This window comes from Oncorhynchus keta, chromosome 8, assembly GCF_023373465.1.
Source record: "Oncorhynchus keta strain PuntledgeMale-10-30-2019 chromosome 8, Oket_V2, whole genome shotgun sequence".
NCBI lineage: Eukaryota > Metazoa > Chordata > Actinopteri > Salmoniformes > Salmonidae > Oncorhynchus > Oncorhynchus keta.
The window spans coordinates 51104913-51122393 of record NC_068428.1 but is presented as its reverse complement, the minus strand read 5'-3'; positions in this window follow the sequence as shown (position 1 = coordinate 51122393).

Sequence of the window (17481 nt, the reverse complement as noted above, 5' to 3'; positions counted from 1 at the left end):
AGAGTGTAGAGGCTGCAGGTAGCCTAGTGGTTAGAGTGTAGAGGCTGCAGGTAGCCTAGTGGATAGAGCATAGTCGCGGCAGGTAGCCTAGTGGTTAGAGTGTAGAGGCGGCAGGTAGACTAGTGGTTAGGGTGTAGAGGCTGCAGGTAGCCTAGTGGTTAGGGCATTGGACTGGTAACAGAAAGTTTGCTAGATCGAATCCCCGAGGTGACAAGGTAAAAATCTGTCCCTCTACTCCTGAACAAGGCAGTTAACCCACTGTTCCTAGGTCATCATTGAAAATAAGAACTTGTTCTTTAAAAATAATGGGGTGCAAAGGAGCAAAATAAATAAATAAATTAAATACAGTTGGGAAAGAGGTAGTTGTTTGGGCTAAAAATGTGAATTTATGATGATGACACTACACATGGATTTAGTACTGGATTAGTGGCCTGAGGGCACACAGTCTGTTGTGAATGTATTGTAATGTATTTAAAATTGTACAAAATGCCACACACACTCACACACACACGTCCTTAGTACAACACCAGCAACCTTGTTATACAGGTCAGACCTCTTGACGTAATGTATTGTGCTGACAGACACTGAGTTCAGTCTCACTCAGGCTGCCCTTTGAATTCACTGCAAATACAAACACACACACACACTTTGCCTGTGGTAGTGGTGAAAGAATTCTGTGGTAATCGCAGTAGTGCCGCTAGGCTAACGGTTTAGGGCTAGCCACATTCACGAACACACACTCATGTTATAAATGTCAACTTCTCTCCTGGGACCATTAGTTTTCCTGACGTTGAGTTTCTTCCCAAAGTGCTCCAGGGGAAATCTGAAGAGAGGGAGAGGGAAGGGGGGGAGAGGGAGGGAGAGAGGGAGGGAGAGCGGGAGGGAGAGCGGGAGGGAGGGAGAGGGATAGCTGGAGGGAGAGAGAGAGGGAGGGAGAGAGAGAGAGAGAGAGAGAGAGAGAGAGAGAGAGGGAGAGAGAGAGAGAGGGAGGGAGAGGGATAGCGGGAGGCAGAGAGAGAGGGAGGAGAGAGAGAGAGAGAGGGAGAGCCGGAGGGAGAGAGAGAGGGAGGGAGAGAGAGAGAGAGAGAGAGAGAGAGAGAGAGAGAGAGAGAGAGAGAGAGAGAGAGAGAGAGAGAGAGGGAGAGCGGGAGGGAGAGAGGGAGGGAGTGAGGGAGGGAGGGAGAGAGAGAGAGCAGGAGGGAGGGAGAGGGATAGCAGGAGGGAGAGAGAGAGGGAGGGAGAGAGAGAGAGAGAGAGAGAGAGAGAGAGAGAGAGAGAGAGAGAGAGAGAGAGAGAGAGAGAGAGAGAGAGAGAGAGAGAGAGAGTAAACTCTTTATAGTGTTTTATTTACATTTTAGAGGTGATAAGGTGATAAGTTGGACAGATCGAGTGAAAAAATGCAATTTTCCCACACAACATCTCTCCTTCTCACTATCACGCATTAGTTTCTCTTCCCCACCCACCAAGACCCAACGGGGCTCATTGCTTGAATTATGCAGAAACGGGCAGCGTTTAGGTCATGTAATTGATTCTGTTGGAAATGGGAGAAAATCTGCTTTACAATGGTACTGACATTACAGTTGATCTGGAAGTATTACGGTTTTGGGGCGCTAAAATACGGTCAATTGTACGGACCAATGCGATGTACGAGTTTACTTGAGTTTATGTTAGCTATATTTACAAGGACTACTCCCTGCTGCTAGCTAGCTATATGCAGAAGGAGCTACACTGCGTAAAATACTATTTCAGAGTGTGTACATGTACTGTAAATCAGAATATCTTTACTGCAACTTTTCATGGAAGTTAGGAACCAATATACACAGGCAGCACAAACTCCAAAATATTCTGGGACACTGTAAAGTCCATGGAGAATAAGAACACCTCTCCAAGCTGCCCACTGCACTGAGGCTAGGAAACACTGTCACCACTGGTAAATCCAGGATAATAGATCATTTCAATAAGCATTTCTCTACGGCTGGCTATGCTTTCCTCCTGGCTACCCCTACCCCGGTCAAAAGCCCTGCAACCCCCACAGCAGCTTGCCCAAACCACCCCCATTTCTCTTTCACCCAAATCCAGACAGCTGATGTTCTGAAAGAGCTGCAAAATCTGGACCCCTACAAATCAGCTGGGTAGGCAATCTGGACCCTCTCTTTCAAAAATTATCCACCACAATTGTTGCAACCCCTATTACTAGCCTGTTCAACCTATCTTTCGTATCGTCTGAGATCCCCAAAGATTGGAAAGCTGCCGCGGTCATCCCCCTCTCCAAAGGGGGAGACACTCTAGACCCAAACAGTTACAGACCTATATCTATCCTACCCTTTCTAAGGTCTTCGAAAGCCAGGTTAACAAACAGATTACCGACCATTTCGAATCCCACCGTACCTTCTCCACTGCAATCTGGTTTCCGAGCTGGTCATGGGTGCCCTTCAGCCACGCTCAATGTCCTAAACGATATCATAACCGCCATCGATAAAAGACAATACTGTGCAGCCGTATTCATCAACCTGGCCAAGGCTTTCGACTCTGTCAATCACCACATTCTTATCGGCAGACTCAGTAGCCTTGGTTTCTCAAATGACTGCCTTGCCTGGTTCACCAACTACTGATCAGATTGAGTTCAGTGTGACAAATTGGAGGGCCTGTTGTCCTGACCTCTGGCAGTCTCTATGGGGGTGCCACAGGGTTCTATTCTCGGGCCGACTCTTTTCTCTGTATACATCAATGATGTCGCACTTGCTGCTGGTGATTCTCTGATCCACCTCTACGCAGACGACACCATTCTGTATACTTCTGGCCCTTCTTTAGACACTGTTAAAAAACCTCCAGACGAGCTTCAATGCCATACAACTCTCTTCCAACTGCTCTTAAATGCAAGTAAAACTAAATGCCCGCACCTGCCCGCCTTTCCATCATCACTACTCTGGACGGTTCTGACTTAGAATATATGGAAAACTACAAATGCCTAGGTCTGGTTAGACTGTAAACTCTCCTTCCAGACTTACATGAATCATCTCCAATCCAAAATTAAATCTAGAATCGGCTTCCTATATCGCATCAAAGCATCCTTCACTCGTGCTGCCCAACATACCCTCGTAAAACTAACTATACTACCGATCCTTGGCTTCGCCGATGTCATTTACAAAACAGCCTCCAACACTCAACTCAGCAAATTGGATGTAGTCTGTCACAAAGCCTTCCGTTTGGTCACCAAAGCCCCATATACCACCCACCACTGCGACCTGTATGCTCTCGTTGGCTGGCCCTTGTTACATATTTGTCGCCAAACCCACTGGCTCCAGGTCATCTATAAGTCTTTGCTAGGTAAAACCCAGCTCACTGGTCTCCATAGCAACACCCACTCGTAGCACATGTTCCAGCAGGTATATTTCACTGGTCATCCCCAAAGCCAACACCTCCTTTGGCCACTTTGCTTCCAGTTCTCTGCTGCCAATGACTGGAATGAATTGCAAAAATCACTGAAGTTGGAGACTCATCTCTCCCTCACTAACTTTAAGCATCAGCTGTCAGAGCAGTTTACCAGTCACTGTACCTGTACATAAACCATCTGTAAATAGCACACCCAACTACCTCATCCCCATATAGTTATGTATTTATTCATGCTCATTTGCACCCCAGTATATCTACTTGCACATCATCATCTGCAGATCCATCACTCCAGTGTTAATGCTAAATTGTAATTATTTCACCACTATGACCTATTTATTGCCTTAGCTCACTAACCTTACTACATTTATACACACTGTACATATATTTTTCTATTTTTCTACTTTTCTATTGTGTTTTTGAATGTACGTTTGTTTATCCCCTGTGTAACTCAGTGTTGTTATTTTTTTCGCACTGCTTTGCTTCATCTTGGCCAGGTTGCAGTTGTGAATGCGACCTGGCTGGTTAAATGTTTAAAGCTGGTTAAATAAAGGTGAAATATATATTTTTTTAAATAATGCTTTTATTACTAGTCTTTTACTATTAAATTAAATCTCTAATGTCTTTCTCTGTGCACTGTTGGGAAGGGCCCATAAAGTAAGCATTTCAACACTTTAAGATGCATGTGACAATTACAATTTTATTTTAAGCAAGGCAACAGATTGAATAGCTAGCCTAATTGTTGTGGTAATGAATGACGATACTCAGCGTCCTGGCTTAAATTTAAATGACAATTGAAACAAGGTTTCACAGGATTTCACAGGACCAGTTAAACCCTGCTCTTTCACCTCCACCAGAACCCTGCTCTTTCACCTCCTCCAGAACCCTGCTCTTTCACCTCCACCAGAACCCTGCTCTTTCACCTCCACCAGAACCCTGCTCTTTCACCTCCACCAGAACCCTGCTCTTTCACCTCCACCAGAACCCTGCTCTTTCACCTCCACCAGAACCCTGCTCTTTCACCTCCACCAGAACCCTGCTCTTTCACCTCCACCAGAACCCTGCTCTTTCACCTCCACCAGAACCCTGCTCTTTCACCTCCACCAGAACCCTGCTCTTTCACCTCCACCAGAACCCTGCTCTTTCACCTCCACCAGAACCCTGCTCTTTCACCTCCACCAGAACCCTGCTCCTCCGCTAGAACCCTCCTCCACCTCCACCAGAACCCTGCTCCTCCGCCAGAACCCTGCTCGTTCACCTCCACCAGAACTCTGCTCCTCCGCTAGAACCCTCCTCCACCTCCACCAGAACCCTGCTCCTCCACCAGAACCCTGCTCGTTCACCTCCACCAGAACTCTGCTCCTCCACCAGAACCCTGCTCCTCCACCAGAACTCTGCTCCTCCACCAGAACCCTGCTCCTCCACCTCCACCAGAACCCTACTCCTCCACCTCCACCAGAACTCTGCTCCACCAGAACCCTGCCTCCACCTCCACCAGAACTCTGCTCCTCCACCAGAACCCTGCTCCTCCACCTCCACCAGAACCCTGCTCCTCCACCTCCACCAGAACGCTGCTCCTTCACCTCCACCAGAACCCTGCTCCTTCACCTCCACCAGAACCCTGCTCCTCTATCAGAACCCTGCTCCTCTATCAGAACCCTGCTTCTCCACAAGAACCCTGCTCCTCCACCTCCACCAGAACCCTGCTCCTCCACCTCCACCAGAACTCTGCTCCTCCACCAGAACCCTGCTCCTCCACCAGAACTCTGCTCCTCCACCAGAACCCTGCTCCTCCACCTCCACCAGAACCCTGCTCCTCCACCTCCACCAGAACTCTGCTCCTCCACCAGAACCCTGCTCCTCCACCTCCACCAGAACCCTGCTCCTCCACCTCCACCAGAACGCTGCTCCTTCACCTCCACCAGAACCCTGCTCCTTCACCTCCACCAGAACCCTGCTCCTCTATCAGAACCCTGCTCCCCCACCAGAACCCTGCTCCTCTATCAGAACCCTGCTCCTCCACCAGAACCCTACACCTCAACCAGAACCCTGCTCCTCCACCTCCGCCAGAACCCTGCTCCTCCACCTCCACCAGAACCCTGCTCCTCCACCTCCACCAGAACCCTGCTCCTCCACCTCCGCCAGAACTCTGCTCCTCCACCTCCACCAGAACCCTGCTCCTCCACCAGAACCCTGCTCTTCTATCAGCACCCTGCTCCTCCACCAGAACCCTGCTCCTCCACCAGAACCCTGCTCTTCTATCAGCACCCTGCTCCTCCACCAGAACCCTGCTCCTCCACCAGAACCCTGCTCCTCCACCAGAACCCTGCTCCTCCACCAGAACCCTGCTCCTCCACCAGAACCCTGCTCCTCCACCTCCACCAGAACCCTGCTCCTCCACCAGAACCCTGCTCTTCTATCAGCACCCTGCTCCTCCACCAGAACCCTGCTCCTCCACCAGAACTCTGCTCCTCCACCAGAACCCTGCTCCTCCACCAGAACCCTGCTCCTCCACCAGAACCCTGCTCCACCAGAACCCTGCTCCTCTATCTCTATCAGAAGAATTAGTGACACTGATATTCAAGCTGCTGTATACATTAACATCTCGATCTACCACCAGAGATTAGGCTAGAAGCATATCATCTTACTTTATATAGTGTGTGTGTGTCTGTGTTGAGGTCACCTTCTGTCCCACCTGGGAGATGAGATGGTGCAGGGAGCAGCATGGGATCCTGGGTGAATACAGAGTGACGGCACAGAGGGAATAACTGTCAGATGAAACAGCAGGAACTACTGAGCGTGTGTTTGTGTGTCTGTAGGTCCTGCTGGTTTTGTGGAGAGGGCAAGGAGTCCTAGTTGAAAGAGAAACTCTCAGATTCACCAGACTGAGTTAGGATTCCCTCCACCTACGAAGAGTACACAAACACACACACACACACACACACACACACACACACACACACACACACACACACACACACACACACACACACACACACACACACACACACACACACACACACACACACACACACACACACACACGGTTGTAGTGTATTAGTACTACTCTGAATTCAGTAGGTAACTCCTAACACTAGGGCTGACACAATGCTGATGATGAAAAAGCAGTCGACTACATGTGTGTGTCTGTGTGTCATTGCGGGGTGTGTCATTGTAGTGCTTGCTTCTGTGTGCGTGTGTGCAGATGCCAGATTGACAAGATTGAGCACTGGTACATGACAACGACAGAGATAATAAGACTGGGTGCATGTGTGTGTCTCTCAGGTGAAACAGAAGAACATGTTAATGCATTGTAACACCCTGAGATGCTTCCTTCCAGTTGATAAACTGATGTCATTAAATAGAAAACAGTCCCATCGCTGCAAGCCCCAACAGCCAATAGGAACACTTTGAATCCTATCAAGGAAATTCTCCCAAATCAGCAAATATGACAACAGAGAGCAGAAATAGGTTGCTTTAATGAGTTACACACACACACACACACACACACACACACACACACACACACACACACACACACACACACACACACACACACACACACACACACACACACACACACACACACACACACACACACACACACACACACACACACACACACCACTTCAAACAGTGGCTGATTTAAATATGTATATGAGGTAGTTGGTCTTTTCCCTGTCCCCTGTTCCTTCTCTTTCTCACTCCCTCTCTCTCCCTTCGTGCTCCCTCCCTCTCTCTCCCTCCCTCTCTCTTCGTGTTCCCTCTCTCTCCCTCCCTCTCTCTTTGTGCTCCCTCCCTCTCTCTCACTCCCTCTCTCTTCTCTCTCTCTTCGTGCTCCCTCCCTCTCTCTCCCTCCCTCTCTCTTCGTCCTCCCTCTCTCTTCGTGCTCCCCTCCCTTCCTCGCTCTCTCGCTCCCTCCCTCTCTCCCTCTCCCTGCTCCATCCCTCTCTCTTTGTCCCTGCTCGCTCCCTCTCCCTGCTGCCTCTCTCCCTGCTCCCTCCCTCTCTCTTTCTTACTGCTCACTCCCTCTCCCTGCTCCCCCCTTTCTCCCTACTCCCTGCTCCCTCCCTCTCTCCCTCTCCCTGCTCCCTCCCTCTCTCCTTGCTCCCTGCTCCCCCCTCTCCCCCTGCTCCCTGTTCCTCCCTCTCTCCCTGCTCCCTCCCTCTCTCTTTCTCCCTGCTCGCTCCCTCTCTCTTTCTCCCTGCTCCCCCCCTCTCTCCCTGCTCCCTGCTCCCTCCCGCTCTCCCTCCCTCTCCCCCTGCTCCCTGCTCCCTCCCTTTCTCTTGCTCCCTGCTCGCTCCCTCTCTCCTTGCTCCCTCTCTCCCTCTCCCTGCTCCTTCCCTCTCTCTTTCTCCCTGCTCGCTCCCTCTCTCCTTGCTTCCTCTCTCCCTCTCCCTGCTCCCTCCCTCTATCCCTATCCCTGCTCCCTCCCTTTCTCTTGCTCCCTGCTCCCTCCCTCTCTCTTTCTCCCTGCTCCCTCCCTCTCTCCCTCCCTCTCTCCCTGCTCCCTGCTCCCTCCCTCTCTCCTTGCTCCCTCTCTCCCTCTCCCTGCTCCTTCCCTCTCTCTTTCTCCCTGCTCGCTCCCTCTCTCCTTGCTCCCTCTCTCCCTCTCTCTGCTCCCTCCCTCTATCCCTCTCCCTGCTCCCTCCCTTTCTCTTGCTCCCTGCTGCCTCCCTCTCTCTTTCTCCCTGCTCCCTCCCTTTCTCTTGCTCCCTGCTCGCTCCCTCTCTCCTTGCTCCCTCTCTCCCTCTCCCTGCTCCCTCCCTCTCTCCCTCTCCCTGCTCCCTCCCTCTCTCTTTCTCCCTGCTCCCTCCCTTTCTTTTTCTCCCTGCTCGCTCCCTCTCTCCTGGCTCCCTCTCTCCCTCTCCCTGCTCCTTCCCTCTCTCCCTCTCCCTCCCTCTCTCTTGCTCCCTGCTCCCTCCCTCTGTCGTTCTCCCTGCTCGCTCCCTCTCTCCTTGCTCCCTCTCTCCCTCTCTCTGCTCCCTCCCTCTATCCCTCTCCCTGCTCCCTCCCTTTCTCTTGCTCCCTGCTCCCTCCCTCTCTCTTTCTCCCTGCTCGCTCCCTCTCTCTTTCTCCCTGCTCCCCCTCTCTCCCTGCTCCCTGCTCCCTCCCTCTCTCCCTGCTCCCTGCTCCCTCCCTCTCTCTTGCTCCCTGCTCCCTCCCTTTCTCTTTCTCCCTGCTTGCTCCCTCGCTCCTTTATCCCTCTCTCCCCCTCTCCCTGCTCCCTCCCTCTCTCCCTCTCCCTCTCTCTTCATGCTCCGTCCCTCTCACCCTCCCTCTCTCCCTCTCTCTTCCTGCTCTCTCTCTATCTCTTCCTGCTCCCTTTCTCTCTCTTTCCCTCTCTTTCCCTCTCTTCCTGCTCCCTCCCTCTCTCCCTGCTTCCTCTCCCTCCCTCTCTCCCTGCCTCTCTCTGTCGCCCTCTCTTCCTGCTCCCTCCCTCTCTCCCTGCTCTCTCTCTCTCTCTGCTCCCTCCCTGCTCCCTCTCCCTCCCTCTCTCTCTATCCCTTTTGCTCTCTTTCCCTTCCTCACTCTCTCTCTAGGTGTTTTATGAATAATTCTCTCTCTCCAATACAGTTGGAGGTTTTTCCCTTCATACAAGAACTTTCTAGAAGTTTCTATAAATTAATAAGAGTGTGTTTTTCTTTGAAGCTGGCGTATTGATCTAGCAGGTGAGTCGGCCGGCCGGATCACGACTTCAAACAGAATCCAATGTTCCTATGGACAGAACTAAACAATACCTACATTATATTGCCATACCACTCACTGAAACTGTGTGTATGTGTGCAGGTGTTAAAGTTCGCCTGGAGGGGGCTAGTTTGGAGAGTACAGAAATACAGAAGCATGTCTGTTCTACCAAATATTTTCCAAAATAAATATATTCCCAAATGAATACGTTCACAAATAAATATGTTCTCACATAAATATATTCCCAAATAGATGTATACCCAAATATTTTTCCCCAAAAATATATTCCCAAATAATTGTATTCCCAGATAAATATATTCCCAAATCATATATTCCCAAATAAATGTATTCAAACATAACATATTTTTTCTCTGTTATGTTGTGTTGTTATGATGTGTTATGATGTGTTGTTATGATGTGTTGTTATGATGTGTTGTGATGATGTGTTGTTATGATGTGTTGTTATGATGTGTTGTTATGATGTGTTGTGATGATGTGTTGTTATGATGTGTTGTGATGTGTTGTTATGATGTGTTGTTATGATGTGTTGTTATGATGTGTTGTTATGATGTGTTGTTATGATGTGTTATGATGTGTTGTTATGATGTGTTGTTATGATGTGTTGTTATGATGTGTTGTTATGATGTGTTATGATGTGTTGTTATGATGTGTTATGATGTGTTATGATGTGTTGTTATGATGTGTTATGATGTGTTGTTATGATGTGTTGGTGTGTTGTTATGATGTGTTGTTATGATCTGTTGTTATGATGTGTTGTTATGATGTGTTATGATGTGTTATGATGTGTTGTTATGATGTGTTATGATGTGTTATGATGTGTTGTTATGATGTGTTATGATGTGTTGTTATGATCTGTTGTTATGATGTGTTGTTATGATGTGTTGTTATGATGTGTTGTTATGTGTTGTGATGATGTGTTGTTATGATGTGTTGTTATGATGTGTTATTATCTGTTGTTATGATGTGTTGTTATAATGTGTTGTTATGATGTGTTGTTTTAATGTGTTGTTATGATGTGTTGTTATGATGTGTTGTTATGATGTGTTATTATCTGTTGTTATGATGTGTTGTTATGATGTGTTGTTATGATGTGTTGTTATGATGTGTTGTTATAATGTGTTGTTATGATCTGTTGTTATGATGTGTTATGATGTGTTGTTATGATGTGTTGTTATGATGTGTTGTTATGATGTGTTGTTATTTGTTGTTATGATGTGTTGTTATGATGTGTTGTTATGATGTGTTGTTATGATGTGTTGTTATAATGTGTTGTTATTATCTGTTGTTATGATGTGTTATGATGTGTTGTTATGATGTGTTGTTATGATGTGTTGTTATGATGTGTTATTATCTGTTGTTATGATGTGTTGTTATAATGTGTTGTTATGATGTGTTATGATGTGTTGTTATGATGTGTTGTTATAATGTGTTGTTATGATGTGTTATTATCTGTTGTTATGATGTGTTGTTATTATCTGTTGTTATGATGTGTTGTTATAATGTGTTGTTATGATGTGTTGTTATAATGTGTTGTTATGATGTGTTGTTATGATGTGTTATGATGTGTTGTTATGATGTGTTGTTATGATCTGTTGTTATAATGTGTTGTTATGATGTGTTGTTATGATGTGTTATGATGTGTTGTTATAATGTGTTGTTATGATCTGTTGTTATAATGTGTTGTTATGATGTGTTGTGATGATGTGTTATGATGTGTTGTTATGATCTGTTGTTATGATGTGTTGTTATAACGTGTTGTTATGATGTGTTATGATGTGTTGTTATAATGTGTTGTTATGATGTGTTGTTATAATGTGTTATGATGTGTTGTTATGATGTGTTGATATGATCTGTTGTTATAATGTGTTGTTATTATCTGTTGTTATGATGTGTTGTTATGATGTGTTGTTATGATGTGTTGTTATGGTGTGTTGTTATGATGTGTTATGATGTGTTGTTATGATCTGTTGTTATGATGTGTTGTTATGATGTGTTGTTATAATGTGTTGTTATGATGTGTTGTTATGTGTTGTGATGATGTGTTGTTATGATGTGTTGTTATGATGTGTTGTTATGATGTGTTGTTATGATGTGTTGTTATGATGTGTTGTTATGATGTGTTATTATCTGTTGTTATGATGTGTTGTTATAATGTGTTGTTATGATGTGTTGTTATGATGTGTTATTATCTGTTGTTATGATGTGTTGTTATGATGTGTTGTTATGATGTGTTGTTATAATGTGTTGTTATGATGTGTTATTATCTGTTGTTATGATGTGTTGTTATTATCTGTTGTTATGATGTGTTATGATGTGTTATGATGTGTTGTTATGATGTGTTGTTATAATGTGTTGTTATGATGTGTTATTATCTGTTGTTATGATGTGTTGTTATTATCTGTTGTTATGATGTGTTATGATGTGTTATGATGTGTTGTTATGATGTGTTGTTATAATGTGTTGTTATGATGTGTTGTTATAATGTGTTGTTATGATGTGTTGTTATGATGTGTTATGATGTGTTGTTATGATGTGTTGTTATGATCTGTTGTTATAATGTGTTGTTATGATGTGTTGTTATGATGTGTTATGATGTGTTGTTATAATGTGTTGTTATGATCTGTTGTTATAATGTGTTGTTATGATGTGTTGTGATGATGTGTTATGATGTGTTGTTATGATCTGTTGTTATAATGTGTTGTTATGATCTGTTGTTATGATGTGTTATGGTGTGTTGTTATAATGTGTTGTTATGATGTGTTGTTATAATGTGTTATGATGTGTTGTTATGATGTGTTGTTATGATCTGTTGTTATAATGTGTTGTTATGATGTGTTGTGATGATGTGTTGTTATGATCTGTTGTTATAATGTGTTGTTATGATGTGTTGTTATAATGTGTTATGATGTGTTGTTATGATGTGTTGTTATAATGTGTTGTTATGATGTGTTGTTATAATGTGTTGTTATGATGTGTTGTTATGTGTTGTGATGATGTGTTGTTATGATGTGTTGTTATGATGTGTTGTTATGATGTGTTGTTATAATGTGTTGTTATGATGTGTTATGATGTGTTATTATCTGTTGTTATGATGTGTTGTTATAATGTGTTGTTATGATGTGTTATGATGTGTTGTTATGATGTGTTGTTATAATGTGTTGTTATGATGTGTTATTATCTGTTGTTATGATGTGTTGTTATTATCTGTTGTTATGATGTGTTGTTATGATGTGTTGTTATGATGTGTTATGATGTGTTATTATCTGTTGTTATGATGTGTTGTTATTATCTGTTGTTATGATGTGTTATGATGTGTTATGATGTGTTGTTATGATGTGTTATGATGTGTTGTTATGATGTGTTGTTATGATGTGTTGTTATGATGTGTTGTTATTATCTGTTGTTATGATGTGTTGTTATGATGTGTTGTTATGATGTGTTGTTATGATGTGTTGTGATGATGTGTTGTTATGATGTGTTGTTATGATGTGTTGTTATGATGTGTTGTTATGATGTGTTGTTATGATCTGTTGTTATGATGTGTTGTTATGATGTGTTGTTATGATGTGTTGTTATGATGTGTTGTTATGATGTGTTATGATGTGTTGTGATGTGTTGTTATGATGTGTTGTTATGATCTGTTGTTATGATGTGTTGTTATGATGTGTTATGATGTGTTGTTATGATGTGTTGTTATGATGTGTTATGATGTGTTGTTATGATGTGTTGTTATGATGTGTTGTTATGATGTGTTATGATGTGTTGTTATGATGTGTTGTTATGATGTGTTGTTATGTGTTGTGATGATGTGTTGTTATGATGTGTTGTTATGATGTGTTGTTATGATGTGTTGTTTTAATGTGTTGTTATGATGTGTTGTTATGATCTGTTGTTATGATGTGTTGTTATGATGTGTTGTTATGATGTGTTGTTATGATGTGTTGTTATGATGTGTTGTTATGATGTGTTGTTATTATCTGTTGTTATGATGTGTTGTTATGATGTGTTGTTATAATGTGTTGTTATTATCTGTTGTTATGATGTGTTGTTATGATGTGTTGTTATAATGTGTTGTTATGTTGTGTTGTTATAACGTGTTGTTATGATGTGTTATGATGTGTTGTTATGATGTGTTGTTATGATGTGTTGTTATAACGTGTTGTTATGATGTGTTATGATGTGTTGTTATAATGTGTTGTTATGATGTGTTGTTATAATGTGTTATGATGTGTTGTTATGATGTGTTGATATGATCTGTTGTTATAATGTGTTGTTATTATCTGTTGTTATGATGTGTTGTTATGATGTGTTGTTATGATGTGTTATGATGTGTTGTTATAATGTGTTGTTATGATGTGTTGTTATAATGTGTTATGATGTGTTGTTATGATGTGTTGTTATGATCTGTTGTTATAATGTGTTGTTATGATGTGTTGTGATGATGTGTTGTTATGATCTGTTGTTATAATAATAATAATAATAATAATATATGCCATTTAGCTGACGCTTTTATGTCATGTGTGCATACATTCTATATGTGTGTTGTTATGATGTGTTGTTATAATGTGTTATGATGTGTTGTTATGATGTGTTGTTATAATGTGTTGTTATGATCTGTTGTTATAATGTGTTGTTATGATGTGTTATGATGTGTTGTTATGATGTGTTGTTATGATGTGTTGTTATGATGTGTTGTTATGATGTGTTGTTATGATGTGTTGTTATTATCTGTTGTTATGGTGTGTTGTTATTATCTGTTGTTATGGTGTGTTGTTATGATGTGTTGTTATGATCTGTTGTTATGATGTGTTGTTATGATGTGTTGTTATGATGTGTTGTTATTATCTGTTGTTATGATGTGTTGTTATTATCTGTTGTTATGGTGTGTTGTTATGATGTGTTATGATGTGTTGTTATGATCTGTTGTTATGATGTGTTGTTATGATGTGTTGTTATGATGTGTTGTTATGATGTGTTGTTATTATCTGTTGTTATGATGTGTTGTTATTATCTGTTGTTATGGTGTGTTGTTATGATGTGTTGTTATGATGTGTTGTTATGTTATGATGTGTTGTTATGATCTGTTGTTATGATGTGTTGTTATTATCTGTTGTTATGATGTGTTGTTATTATCTGTTGTTATTATCTGTTGTTATGATGTGTTGTTTTAATGTGTTGTTATGATCTGTTATGATGTGTTGTTATTATCTGTTGTTATGATGTGTTGTTATGATGTGTTGTTATGATGTGTTGTTTTAATGTGTTGTTATGATCTGTTGTTATGATGTGTTGTTATTATCTGTTGTTATGATGTGTTGTTATGATGTGTTGTTATAATGTGTTGTTATTATCTGTTGTTATGATGTGTTGTTATGATGTGTTGTTATGATGTGTTGTTATGATGTGTTGTTATGATGTGTTGTTATTATCTGTTGTTATGATGTGTTGTTATGATGTGTTGTTATGATGTGTTGTTATGATGTGTTATGATGTGTTGTTATGATGTGTTGTTATGATGTGTTGTTATGATGTGTTGTTATGATGTGTTATCATGTGTTGTTATGATGTGTTATGATGTGTTATGATGTGTTGTTATGATGTGTTGTTATGATGTGTTGTTATTATCTGTTGTTATGATGTGTTGTTATGATGTGTTGTTATAATGTGTTGTTATTATCTGTTGTTATGATGTGTTGTTATTATCTGTTGTTATGATGTGTTGTTATGATGTGTTGTTATGATGTGTTGTTATTATCTGTTGTTATGATGTGTTGTTATGATGTGTTGTTATTATCTGTTGTTATGATGTGTTGTTATGATGTGTTGTTATGATGTGTTGTTATTATCTGTTGTTATGGTGTGTTGTTATGATGTGTTGTTATGATGTGTTGTGATGATGTGTTGTTATGGTGTGTTGTTATGATGTGTTATGGTGTGTTGTTATGATCTGTTGTTATGATGTGTTGTTATGATGTGTTGTTATAATGTGTTGTTATGATCTGTTGTTATGATGTGTTGTTATGATGTGTTGTTATAATGTGTTGTTATTATCTGTTGTTATGATGTGTTGTTATGATGTGTTGACCCGGTTCCGGTTGGAGCGAGCGGTCGCATTCGCACTTCGCTCTGCAGGTTGTATAACTTTTTCATTACATTTCATTATAGTACAACGGTTGATTTGTCTAATCTTAGCAATTCTTCTTAGCTAGCTACATAGCCGTCCTTGTATCAGAGATAATTGCATAATTATCGTATTTCGTCGCCCTAACGTAGCCTTCACTGCTATTCGCCCAGGAGCTAGCTAACGCTAGCTAACGCACACAGATTAGCATCACTGTAGTGCTATTCACTCAACTGTACGACTTGATTAGTTTACTGTTAGCTAGCTACATAATCTTAGCAATTCTTCTTAGCTAGCTACATAGCCGTCCTTGTATCAGAGATAATTGCATAATTATCGTATTTCGTCGCCCTAACGTAGCCTTCACTGCTATTCGCCCAGGAGCTAGCTAACGCTAGCTAACGCACACAGATTAGCATCACTGTAGTGCTATTCACTCAACTGTACGACTTGATTAGTTCAGTGTTAGCTAGCTACATAGCTGTCTTTGTTTCCAAGATAATTGTGTAGTTTAGTGTGTGTAGCCTTGGAGTGATTATCTTAATTCACTGAGGTTCGCTAGCCAGCTATTTGTCGTCCTTAACGTAGGAGACTCTGCTAGCTAGCCAACAGCTAACAGCTAGCCAACGTCACCACACGTTTACTGATTCGAATTCAATCACCGGTCAGGGAGTATCACATTTTCATTTCATTACAGTACAACGGTTTGATTTGTTTGATCGTAGCTAGCTACATAGCCGTCTTTGTTTCAAAGATAATTGTGTAGTCTAGACCGATTTCCTAGGTTAGCTAGCCAGCTATTGTCGTTCTTTTAACTCAACGTAACGTAAACAACACTGCTAGCTAGCCAGCTAGCCCCGAATAGCAGCACTGTAGAAATTATTACACTCAACGGAACGACTTGATTAGTGTAGTGCCAACAACGCAGCTACTGCCAGCTAGCCTACTTCAGCAGTACTGTATCATTTTAATCATTTTAGTCAATAAGATTCTTGCTACGTAAGCTTAACTTTCTGAACATTCGAGACGTGTAGTCCACTTGTCATTCCAATTTCCTTGCATTAGCGTAGCCTTTTCTGTAGCCTGTCAACTATGTGTCTGTCTATCCCTGTTCTCTCCTCTCTGCACAGACCATACAAACGCTCCACACCGCGTGGCCGCGACCACCCTAATCTGGTGGTCCCAGCGCGTACGACCCACGTGGAGTTCCAGGTCTCCGGTAGCCTCTGGAACTGCCGATCTGCGGCCAACAAGGCAGAGTTCATCTCAGCCTATGCCTCCCTCCAGTCCCTTGACTTCTTGGCACTGACGGAAACATGGATCACCACAGATAACACTGCTACTCCTACTGCTCTCTCCTCGTCCGCCCACGTGTTCTCGCACACCCCGAGAGCTTCTGGTCAGCGGGGTGGTGGCACCGGGATCCTCATCTCTCCCAAGTGGTCTTTCTCTCTTTCTCCCCTTACCCATCTGTCTATTGCCTCCTTTGAATTCCATGCTGTCACAGTTACCAGCCCTTTCAAGCTTAACATCCTTATCATTTATCGCCCTCCAGGTTCCCTCGGAGAGTTCATCAATGAGCTTGATGCCTTGATAAGCTCCTTTCCTGAGGACGGCTCACCTCTCACAGTTCTGGGCGACTTTAACCTCCCCACGTCTACCTTTGACTCATTCCTCTCTGCCTCCTTCTTTCCACTCCTCTCCTCTTTTGACCTCACCCTCTCACCTTCCCCCCTACTCACAAGGCAGGCAATACGCTTGACCTCATCTTTACTAGATGCTGTTCTTCCACTAACCTCATTGCAACTCCCCTCCAAGTCTCCGACCACTACCTTGTATCCTTTTCCCTCTCGCTCTCATCCAACACTTCCCACACTGCCCCTACTCGGATGGTATCGCGCCGTCCCAACCTTCGCTCTCTCTCCCCCGCTACTCTCTCTCCTCTTCCATCCTATCATCTCTTCCCTCTGCTCAAACTTTCTCCAACCTATCTCCTGATTCTGCCTCCTCAACCCTCCTCTCCTCCCCCTTACTGCATCCTTTGACTCTCTATGTCCCCTATCCTCCAGGCCGGCTCGGTCCTCCCCTCCCGCTCCGTGGCTCGACGACTCATTGCGAGCTCACAGAACAGGGCTCAGGGCAGCCGAGCGGAAATGGAGGAAAACTCGCCTCCCTGCGGACCTGGCATCCTTTCACTCCCTCCTCTCTACATTTTCCTCCTCTGTCTCTGCTGCTAAAGCCACTTTCTACCATTCTAAATT